This window comes from Phymastichus coffea, unplaced genomic scaffold, assembly GCF_024137745.1.
Source record: "Phymastichus coffea isolate CEN01 unplaced genomic scaffold, Cenicafe_Pcof_1.1 PCOF00100, whole genome shotgun sequence".
Taxonomy (NCBI): Eukaryota; Metazoa; Arthropoda; class Insecta; order Hymenoptera; family Eulophidae; genus Phymastichus; species Phymastichus coffea.
Genome location: NW_026706911.1, coordinates 78,667 through 91,168, shown reverse-complemented (window position 1 = coordinate 91,168; position 12,502 = coordinate 78,667). Strand labels below are relative to the sequence as shown.

Sequence of the window (12,502 nt, the reverse complement as noted above, 5' to 3'; positions counted from 1 at the left end):
CACTTGTTTCACCGCGAGTGAAAACATTTTCGCCTGAAGTTTGAGGTGCAGCACGAAACTGTAATACTATATGTTGTGAAGCGATAAGAAGCTGGCGACAGCATCAAAAATACATGAACAAACATTTTTTAATAATAACTGTTTATTAATTTTCTTAAAATTAATTTTCACATTTCTTACAAGAATAAAAATTATTTGTAATGTTACCATTGAATGTACAATTTTCATATCTTTGAAAATAATTCAGCTCGACCGACTGCAAAAAAATTGAGAGTTGATCCAACACACTCTGGAAAAGAAAACGAACAAAGGCAAGAAATTGTTATTGCAAACGAACAAATTGATACTCGGCTTCGCCTCGGCCGTCATACCACCTTCGTGCGAAAGTTCCATTTTCCCCCCTTGTAAGAAAATCTACTATTATACTTATTATTACACGAGTTTATGAATTGATGCAGGATATTTCTGTAAAACTTTATTGCAGAAGATAGATTTTTACTTACGTAAGCAAACTTTATTAATACAATTACAGTCCATCTTTAGTCAAGTGGTGCGCTAGCGGCATGCTAATTAGCCATTAGATGGCAACGAAGCAGCGGCAGTGCGACATTCTATACAGTGATAATGTGGCTCTACACTGTAAAAATTTATGTCAATAAAAATACCACTATACTATACATTCTATACAGTAAGAAACCTGTATACCGGATTCTGAAAATGTGATATATTCCTTTTAATTGACAACATATATGCATATACTATGTTTTTAATGAAGGAAACAGAAGTCAAAAGTATTACCTTTCCTCTACAAAAAGATCCAGTTAAATTGGTACAGTATTGCAAAAGTTATTTGCGATGAAAAAATTTGTGCATTTCTATTTTTGTGTGGCTTCTCCAGACTTCTTTTCTTCTCAGATTCATGGAAATGTTAATGTTTCAGTGTAGTGGGGAAACTGTAGTAGTAGTATATATAACTACAATAGTGTGTATATGTGTGTATGTATGTAAATATGTATTTCATAAAAAAATATATATACACTTGAATCTTATATTAGGTAAGGTATAGCGTTATACTAATAATTAGTTATTATTATTATGTGTGTACGTTAAAATAAAAGAAGAAACTTTCATCAAGGCAAGATTCATCAATTTATTAGTTGTTTCGTGATTATAAGTCATAATAAATATACATATTAACCTAACCTTGCTCTAGGTTCTAGATACTTACACGGTTTTTAATCATAATATTCCAAAAGTTCTTTTTTTATTTCTTAAATAATAAATAAATTAAAGAAACGTCGACAAGAAAATATGAGGTGTAGTACAGATGGTACTTTAGTAATAATAATTTAGGCAGCTGGTTACAACAGAGTTGCAAGACTAAAATTAATCAAAGAATTGATTTTTTTTTCAAAAACACTAATAATCGTACACTTTCTTGATATTGATATTACAATAATAGACGTAACGAGATAAAAAATAAGTATAAATAATAGATATAATGTTATAATTGGTACTATAATGTTGTAATTGGTATTTTTTGCACCAGTAATGATCCCAAAAAATGTAATCATTTCAACGTGCTTCGACAAGATAATCACTAGTTTAAAGTTTCTTTATATTTATACATATATTAAAAAAACCCGTGGCCTAAGTGTCCTAAACGTGTATACATACTTGTGCTTCGTGAAATATCTAAGTCGAAATATATGAAATAAATGTTTAAAAAATACATACAATTTTATTAAAAATAATTCGTATAGATTATGCGATAATTTCCTCCCCCTCCCCCTTTCTTTATATATCTTTCAAGAAAAATAGAATTGCCTGACAAGTAGTCGTTGGGCATCGTCAAAATCTAATATATTCATTTAAATATAATCGTACTTTGTTTGTACATACATTTTAGACCAAATCCAATTATTGACTTATACAAAAGAGTTAATTGAAAAAAAAAAATGTTTGTCAATGTAAACGTAAGTAAACCAGTAAATTTAGTCAAATCAGTTATTAACTGTTCAGTACGAAGAAATTTATTTATATATAACTACAAGAAAGTCATAGATTTAACTCATTTATTAATTCATATTATCATATTAAAATGAACGATTGAATGATCAAAAAGTAGTCAGCCTAAACGTAATAATAAGCTAGTGAATATTATGAAATCAATTATCAACTGACGTATACAGGGACACATGGTCTATTATTAATCTTTTGCAGATTTTTTCTTTTTTTTATGTAGTGAATAAAGTTTCATCTTTTCTAACTATACAAAGCCCGAAACTAACGAACATTGGAACATTTTTTAATATTCAAGAAAACTGATTTAAATTCATGTTAACTAGCTAAATGAAAAAAATAATTAAATGACTATTTCTAAGAAAGCTTTTGATCAAATTCACGCTAATCAATATTGTCCGTATGTTTAATTTCCTTTTCTTAATAGATATGACAATGAAAAGTTAACGTCTACTTAATTTTAATTGACGAAGTTCTAAAAATTAGAAAAAATATCAATTAAGATATAGGAAAAAAGCGGGATTTGATTTTGTTGTTATTATTTTTGAGAGGTAATTACTAGACGTAATCAAATTCATAAAATTACTTGTCTGGTCCGACGTTGCAAAAGTTAATAACGTAAAAAGTTAATATCTTCTAAATGCGAGATTTTTATACTGCTATATTATTTAATATGGCTAATTTTTTTAAATAAATATTTTTTTTGCTACGTATGTAGTAAAATTAATTTTAATTCGTTTATATGCTAAGACCACTATGAAAAGTTTAATTCTTATATATTCATTTCTTCATTGATTCTTCTCGGAATCCTATTAATGTTATTTCAATAGCCCTTCAGAAGTATTCGTCACATTATTAATAATTCTCTGAAATTCTTATTGTGACGAATCATTTATGCTTTAATATATTAATTATACTATTTTATGAACAGGAACATAAATAATATTTTAAAAATTAATTAACGTCATCCGTTTTGATTTTTACGTTACAGTTGACGACTACTTTTTGCTAATTCAATCAACTATTTTGATATGAATAAATAAATAGATAGAATCTGTAACTTTATTGTAGTGATAATTTTGTGTGTGTGTGGGGGGGGGGGGGGGGTGTTGGTGGTTGGGTGTGTATACAATTTACCTGCATTTTTTAATTAATAACTGATTTAACAAAATTCATTCATTTACTTACATTTTAATTGATGAACATTCTATTATAATTCAATTATCTCTTTTATATAAACTAATAATTGGATTAAATTTTAAATATATGTGTACGAACGTAGTTAGAATTAGAACTACGTCAATTGAAATTAAGTAGACGTCAACTTTTCATTGTCATATCTATTAAGAAAAGGAAATTAAACATACGGACAACATTGATTGGCGTCAATTTTTTCAAAAGCTTTATTAGAAATAGTTTGTGACTGTAAAGCAAAATACATCAGTTGAAATAAATTGATTCTCAAAAATATGTTATACGTGTTATATTAAGATAGAATTAGACAGAAGTGGGTCGCAAACGAGTGTGAAAGGATTTTTTACTGGTGTGTGTGTGTGTGTGCGCGCGCGCGTACGTGCGTGCGTGCGTGCGTGCGTATTTCTGAAATGTTCTCGATACACGGCAATTCGCTGCACTTTTTGCTAGTCTTTGGTCTATGCAAATACGTGAGAAGATGCTCTTCCGATAATTATATGAAAGCGCTGACTCGAAACGGATATATTCTATAGTATTTACACCGTATATAGTACTGATAAAAATTTAAAAACAAAATAGATATTAAAAACACCGGGTATTTTCCGCCATTTATTTTCTCAACGAATGATTTTGTAATTTTCGCTAAAACGATTATCATCATCTTTATCATCTGAGAATTCATGAAAAAGAAAGAGCTTACGTAATTAATCCTCGCTATATTTGTGCAGCACAGCGACACATATAGCAGTAGGGTTCTACTTGATTGCTAATAAACTAGATGACTGAGCAACATAAAGCGTGGCGGCGGGTGTGCGTTGTTGCGAACTCGATTTTATTGGAATTCGTTTCAGCTTGTGCTATAGTAGTAGACTTTACGAGAGCCAATGATGCAGAATTTATGTTGTACTAATATGATTACGTAATGTATGTAGTAAAACAGCTAACAACGAGAATGATACACGCATAAAGAATGAAAAAGTCGGCTAATGTTAATGGCATATTGCGATGACGACTGAATCGGCATAGGTTTTATGTGAATTAGCTGTTTAATTGGGAAGTATTATAAGCAGAACAACTTTTCATGGGCTTCTCTCGCTTATAGCATAATGCTCACTTGCTGTAGGTTCGGTTTCCATAAGCGTTTAGTGTATGGGAGAAGGGTTGCAGACGTCTTGCCAAAATAATAATGCGTTAATTACGGTGCAGTAGACGACAGTGTCAACGATGATTATTTTCTAAAAGCACGAAAGCTTTTTTCCGTATATGAAAAAATAATTGTAAAGGACTGTCACAATAATTTAAGTTAATTGATTGCTAAATTATTTATCAAGCAAACAGCGGTGGTCACATATGGATTAGAGGCAATTTATTATTCTGCATATTGATTTGATGCCAGCAGCGAATGATTATGAATTAGTAACTTAATAACGTTTTTCTCATGTGTTCTGTCACTAGCGACTTGTTATGGTAATATTAGCAATACGTCATGGTCAGGAATGATTTATACAAATATAGTTTGTCCCATAATTGACAGGACGAGATTCGCCATATTTGCGGCTCAGTGAATCTGTAATTAGTAATTACTGCATTCACATTTCTCGTTGCGTATACGTAAGTTAGGGATTAACCATCGCTTTACATGATCCATTAACCTATTACCTGCGTTCACTCAAGTATAATTACACTCAATTATTCTGGCAAAATGTTTTAAAATGATTTGGGAATACGGCTTGGAACTTGTACGTATTCGAAAATGTGAGATCGAAAAAGATTTGTTGAATTGATAAAAATGCTACAATTTATTACCTATTTATTGTAGTTGAGCAAAGTGCTATAGGACGGATTAAAAGAACTATAGGTATGTCTGGAACGTATGATTTTCACGAGTCGTCGACGCTCAGGTGCGAAGGAAAGCTCTTGAAATGAGAGAATTCTACGATGCTCGGGAATACCTAGAAAGTGAAAAAAGTAATGACATAGCTAGAGTTCTTATAAATTTTGTATGACATATTTTAATATATACTAAGTTGACTTGTTGATTTCAAAATAAAGCATTTCAACAAATAGAATTTTATCAACAAGAAATTTTTCGAAATTCTATTTTTGTAAGCCTATTTTGGTTTAATTAAAAAAATTCTGTTTCCGTTGCACAAAATATCAAAATATTGCTTCAATGAAATTTTTATACAACGTAGTAACAATATACAATATCCTCTTCGAAATTGCTGTCATCCAGCTTTGTGACTGATTGAAGTTAAAAAAAGTGCGAACATTTTAATTTTATTATACTTTGAAATATTTGTGTTGTGTATTAATAAAAAGTAGGAGATTCATATTTCAGTAGTAAATTCAATTAATGAAAAATTAATACGTATTATAATCTCTAAGAGTAAGAATAGGAATAAGCGAATAAGTTGTTTCAAGAAAACCTGTTTCGAAATTAGGCTGGTCATTCTCCGATTTATCTGAGAATGATTCAAATGGTGAATGCCAATCGAAGTTTTATTTAGAAATGAATGTATCGATGGTCGTAATGTTTCTTTACGTTGCATTATATATTTTATGCATCTACAGTCTTAAAATGTTAAAGTTGTCATGCAAATTAATGCAATAAATACCGAAATAACAAAAAAGAAGCGGGCACGAAGCATGATGTAGCGCTAGTGCTGCACTTTGCGATAATTCTTTTATTTACACGACATGTTTGTTCCTTTAATAGCTTTGATTTATAACTCAATCCAATTAGTAATGCTTTACAATCTATGTTTTGTCCCGTGGCAGAAGTACATAGCTGATTAAATAATGCCATAACAAGTTAACAATTTTTAAAGAATGTTTCGATACTTGAATTTTCTTTTAGCATAAGATGAATCGAGAAATTGTCCATCTCGTCTGATGGAATGCTTTTCTAGCGCTTATATACGGAACTTATTTTTTAAATCAATCATTTGATGATGATTAAGCCAAACTGTTATTGAATAAATAAATTAGAAGTTAAAAATATTCTTAAAATAATCATGATATATTTTATTTAAAGAAAATATAACAAGTAAGGATGGTTAAAGTAACGAACTATAAGTTATATTTTTCTAGCAATATATGCGAGTAGGCTTATAAAAGAACAACTAATGTTAAGTTTGAAATCTAGCTGATTAAAAAAAGAGAGTAATGTAGAGAACGTACCAGTAATAGTGATATAATGAGACATGACCTGGTGCGCGTCTTCCCTTTTTGCAAGCACAGCCTAATCCTCTCGGTGTTCTTTCTAAATTCCCAGCCGCTGGTGGTTTAGTTCTCGCTCTCTCATCCTCGGCTTGCGCGTTATATTCTTGTAGTAGGTATGTAGCCACTCTGCGCGGCAAGGAATATTCAATGGAGCGGCCGAGTAAATATTGGATGAGCGCGCGCCACAGCAACTCCGAGGGATGAAGAAGCGTGCGCGGCTCGCGCGACTCAGATAAAGACTCGTTGCTGCTGCATGTTTCGTGTGGTTCAGCCAGGTTTTACTACTGCTGAGGTCAGACGTGTCGCTGTTTTCCGAATGCCGTAAAAATTTATTACGTTCGTTTTACGCCTTGCAATGGTATTTGCTGGCTGACAGACACATAATTTTTGACTTAAAAGTCAGATGAAATCGGAGTGGCATTATGAGGAGAGAATGAAAAATCGTTAAAAAATATTATCATTCGAATTTTCGCATATCGTGCAGATAACAGTAATGCATTGGAACGTTATTTCAGTCAAATGAAGAGAATGATTGGCTAAAGGCGTTTGGACAGCCTCGTGGAAACGTAAAAATCAATGACGCAAACAAAGATATGAAGAGAAAGAGAGAGAGGGGGGGGGGGGGGAAACAAATAAAAAAGCAACACAGACAGAGAGACCTGGGATTCGCGAACGCATATCGCGCGTGTCGGCAGATGTACGATCGTCGCGAGGCGTGTAAATCAAATTTGAAAACGGCATGGCGCGTTAGAGCGAGAGAGAAAGAGAGTATCTTGGAGAGAGCACCACGAACGAAAATAACTCGAAGAATGGCATCCCCAGAGTGCCGTATATACCTTTAAGCCCATGGCCCCCTTTTTATTATTCCTCTTCGGGCGTTCGAATTCGCCCTCGTAAATTCAATCTGCCGTGGGAGAGGGGGAAGGGTAGAGGCGAAAATAGCCTATCGCCACCGAGAGAAATTACGAACTGGCTCGCGCTCTCGCCTCGCGAGCAGCGAAAAAATGAGGCCGAGAGAAAAAGGACGCGTATCGATTGACTCTTTCGACTGGCTACTGGCGCTGCTGTGCTGTACGCGTCCGCCACCGGACCATTTGCATTTTTCATCTGCAATTCAAGCGAGCAAACTTTTCATCGGTAGAAATTGTTCTTCTCGCCCGACGCGGCGGAGATTCCCAGCCGGCGGTTATGACGTCTCCTCTTTCTCCGCCCTTGCCTCGCGTGTGCACGCGAATATGCTGATTTTTATTCTCGCGCATGAAAGTTAAACACGTTCGGATTTTTGTATGCCACCGCGGCAGAATTAGAGGAAGAGCTTGGCCATGAATTGATTTAGTGACGGCTAGCTGCTGCTCCGCGCCGCCGGAGATTCGTTAGAGAAATTTCAAGGCGCGCCGAAAGTCAATCTGTATTCCAAAACGAAAACGCAATCCAATCAGGCGTAGCGCGCGCATAAAAAAATGAGCCGGCAGGTAAGACGAGCGCATAGGTAATCCCGCGCGAGCAGCAGCCCCAAGGAGTAGGAGTAGCAAACAAGATCTCAAGTTGGCGGTAAATATTAATCAACTGAAGTAAATATTAATCCTGGCGCCTGGCAAGCATCTAAAATTCGAAATCGATCTGCTGCTGCTCGTACGTGTACGAAACAGGAACGGCGCTTGTTTACAGGCAAAACATAAGGAGAGGGAGAGGAATTAATGGAGTCATCGGGGCATTAGCATAGATAAGAGCGGCGCGGTTGAGTGTCTATCGCCGTTAGCGACGACAACGACAACGACGACGACGAGCATCTGGCCCCGTAGAAAAGTTTCGCAATAAAGCCGGCACGTGATGCTCCTCTAGTAGCAGCAGCAGCAGCACTGGAACTTGACCTCGACGTTGCGCACACTTGAGAGAGAAGGCCCGTTAAGTGCATACAGCGCACCGTCGCTCGCGGCAATCGGCTGACGTAAGACCGACTCGCGCTACTGCGCGCTCCTTTCCAACGCGTTTCACCGCTAAGGACTATGATACGCGGCTGCGACAGCAAGATTACTTCATGGGCTTCCGATGCGCTACGGGAGGATAATCAATCATCCCGTTTATCTTTCCATCTTAAAAAATCATTGTTCTCTAGTTTTCCTTTTCGACGAATTCTTGGAAACGGCGTTTCAGATATATTGGTAACAGTTATTCCGCTCGGCGGCATTTCCACCATTCCATCATGATCCCTACATAACACTCCAAATCGCAAATTGAAATTCACAAAGCGCAGAAAAGCGAGTGATATCCCAAATATCTCGGTGATTTTCGCAATGGAAACATTCCGGACAAATCAGACGCGCGTGCGCGTGAATCACAACAACAATAACAACGACAACAACAATAACAACAAAGAAAGAGCTAACAAAATATTTCAGCGAGAGAGGTTGAGGTCGTCCCGGAGTGCAAAAAATGCACGATAAATTTCCAGTCACGTTCATTGCTTTTTTTGTCTCTTTTTTTTTTTTATTTTCATAAGCAGCGGCGTTATATTGGGTTATCCAGCAACGAATTCCACCGAACGTGCGCGGGTGCACGCATAGGAATCTACCGATAAAACCATTATCGCTTGCCACCGCTACTGCGCCTATATCTCGTGGGCTTTTATTTTTATCAGGCTCGAGCCTCGGGCATGTGGATATTTTCAGAAATAAAATTTCCATATGCTTGTTACCCTTGGTGGCTCGGACGCCACCATAAACCGTAGGTTCAGTCATGATGCACGTGAAAATTCTCCTCCCACAGCATTTCAAAAGTGGTGGGGAAGATTGGTTGCATGCCTTTCATGATTATAGGGAACCGAGACTAATGCATAGCGTACCCTTGCAGCGTTCAAAACCCAACCTAGTTTTTGACTTAACAATAATAAAAACTTATTTTCATGTTATTCTTGTATTTTATTTAATTCAGGAGCAATGAATGAAACCGAAATGATTTTCTTGTTTGTTTCAGGTAAGCTTCAAAGTGATTAAGATCGGCGGTTGAGAGTGAGTCACAAATTGGAGAGCAAAATTTTAACCATAACATTTCGCAGCGATGAAAGTAAGTTTCGGCAAAGCCTTTGAATTAATAAAGAAATACTAAAAATTCAATAATATTATTAGTTCAAATAGCATCTGAATCCGCGTGGTTGCTGCGGGGGGGGGGGGGGGGGGTATTTCAGTAACGTTCAACTGGGAAGTATATAGCCGTATATTTGCGTCAACTAGAGATACAACTCGAGTAAATTCGAGAGAGAGAGAGAGAGAGAGAGAGAGAGAGACAGCGCGGAGGTTGGCGGCTAGTCTTTCTGCGTATCGATGTGTGTGCGTGTATATGTATAGAAGCAATGCACACGTATACACAGATATACACAGTGCGAGAGAAGAGTAGAGTAGAACACTTCTACTGGCGGCTCGACGGCGGCGGCCTTCCGATACGGCTTAATGCATTATAAATTGAGACGCTACCGCCCGTAGCGGCTCCGTGTCGTGCGCAGAATAACGAGGGGGGATCTGGGGAATTTTCTAGCAGATGGCCGGAAAAATGCCGTTCGCTTAACCCTCGTCCTCCCCTGGCCTCTCTTTCAACTCACTCTATCTCGCAGGCCTCGCTGTGCCAAATAAAAATTACAATATTCAGGCCCATGAAAAGCTAATCGCTTGATTCGCTCGCTCTTGTTTCGGCGTCTAACTTTATTTCTTATTTCTCGCAGTGCGCTACGATTTTTCCTGTCGACCATGTTATTTTTTATTTAAATGACAATCTAATAGGAAAAAGGAAGTACACACTGGCCCTAATGATCTAATCTTGGTTAACGCTGTGCTCCATCGGTGGAGGCAACGCGGAAAAAAAACAACTTTCGTCGTTTCGTAAACGGATTCATTAACCTTTTTAGAATAAAATAACATTCCGAATGTACTGTGGTCAAAGCAATACATGTAGTCGGCATGATCTTAATGATCTAATCACTCACGTGTCAAATTCAGAATTGCCATCAGTAATTGAATACGTGATAAGCCGATTTGAACTTGTCAAGGCGTTCCTAACTAAATAATAAACATGTACATTCTAAAGTACTTCAAACTAGTGTGATCGCAGAAGTATTGCAGTTTAAAAATAGACATTTCGTAGAATCGAAAAGTTTGTGGGATATACGGCAACATCAAGTGCACGAGGGCAATGTCCCAACACGAAGACAACAATTTGTCTCTATCCTGACGTTTCCACGCTTCGGTTGTCTCGTTAAAGAAATTACCGACGGAACGGGGGGAATCTAAACGGTGCAAGCGTTCGCGCGCACGAAAAGCGAGGACCAACTTCTCAGAAAACTTCGATCACCCGTCGATGGGTTAAACAACAGAAGAAAGTGTATTGCACTTGGTAATTGTACGCTCCAACTTATGTTATTCTAGCACTATATCGAATTTTGAAAATTTTATTGCGGAAATGAAATCCATCAATTTCAGTTTGTAACTGCTTTTAAAGTTTGCCGCTAATGAATAACGAAATCGATAGAAACGTAATTTGAGAGCTAAATCAAATGTGATCTATCGGTAAATCTATTTATAGTAATTTGACACAAAGCAAAAACATATCAATACCTTTTTTTAATATTGAAGATTGTAAATTTTTTAAGAAATACTTTCAAGTCAGCATGATCAAAGAGCACTTTTAACAAGTCATTTTTATACTCCGATGATCGATCGAGTCGTAAACGTCGTAAGGGAACGCACAAGACAAGTTTGCGCGCTCGACAAAAGGGAGTCTAGGCGAGCTCTTTCTTTGGCAACTTTCCGAGTCATCGCTATGCGAGTCGGGGGCGCATGCGCCGCCTCGAATAACTTTGATAGCACTTGCAAATTGCTTTCGAAAATAAAATAACAATACTATTTCCGGTGAGTGGGGCTGTGAAAAAATTTGAGTCTATCTGTGGTGTCTTTTGTGGACGGCAATCTCCGATCCCTTCCCTCTTCCTGCGCGTCAACTGTGATAGAAACTTGCGTTCGATTATCCCCTTGGCGAAATTCCGTCGTCTCCAATTTATGTTGATATTTGTGCGTTGAACGCTTCGTGAATACTTAAAGAAACAGATGTCACTCTACGCGGTCCTTCATTTAGTTCCGATCTTCTATTTGGTCCATCTACTCTCGCTCTAGGATTTCTCTTGTCCATCAGCAAAACCCATTCAATATTCGATACATAGTAATTTGATGTTTGATTTTAATGGTACATTAAATCGTACTACATGGCTCTCCACATCAGAATGGCCGATGACGCTAATAGCCACACGCTGAAGTTCAAGGATATACCTTCGCTTCTACGCGTCATGACGTCAGTGAAAATTTCAGCGCATTATGGATTAGTCTGTCTTTCAAAATTTTATGAAGCTTTCTTCCCCTCGCCCCAGATTAGAGATTAACATTTTGAAAGAAAAATTACGCTTGAGATCGATCCAATTCTTAGCGCATTTCTTGAGAAAAAAGTTGAAGCTTTTGAAAGTTCTATAATGAAACGCTAAGATGTATTTCCTCGTAGAGAGAGATACCATATAAAATTTACTTATTATCAAATTCATAACTCTCGCATCATCATCTCAAAGGCCAAACTTTGGAGGGGAAAGTTGGCGAAGAGGAGCTCGCGGTCGTTTTGTGTGCTTTTAATCGAGAATCGTAAACACGGCAAGTTTGTATTGCGCGAATCTTGGAAAAAAAGAGATCTGTATGGCATTGGATATATCGGCCGTGGCAACTTTGCGTCGTAAAAGTTTTATCGTCCGTTCAAGGTGTACAAAATCGTGAGAGGGAGAGGAGGGTAGAGAGGGAAAGAAAGAGAGAGTGATGAAGCTTTAGCAATATGTTGTCACGCATAATCTGATGATCGTTCGAGTAAAACAAGATAACGATATAGTGGAGAAGTTGTTGGAGAAAAGGGTTTGTAACATCGCCGCAAGTAAAGCTAATTTTGCAAACGAGTCTCTCTGCCGAAACTTTATGGCGTTGTGGGGGAAGGGAAAAGCGGTTATTAGCAAAGACAAATAATAACTAGTAAACTTGTGCGA

General features: G+C 36.8%; 1 protein-coding gene across 1 annotated transcript in view; it reads left to right on the top strand.

Moving 5' to 3' along the window:
* Positions 1-12,502, top strand: part of LOC131670118 (homeobox protein vnd-like) — a gene marked incomplete at both ends in the record, with an annotated part of 144,963 nt that overhangs the window by 53,850 nt on the left and 78,611 nt on the right. The gene's annotated exons all lie outside the window — the stretch shown is intronic.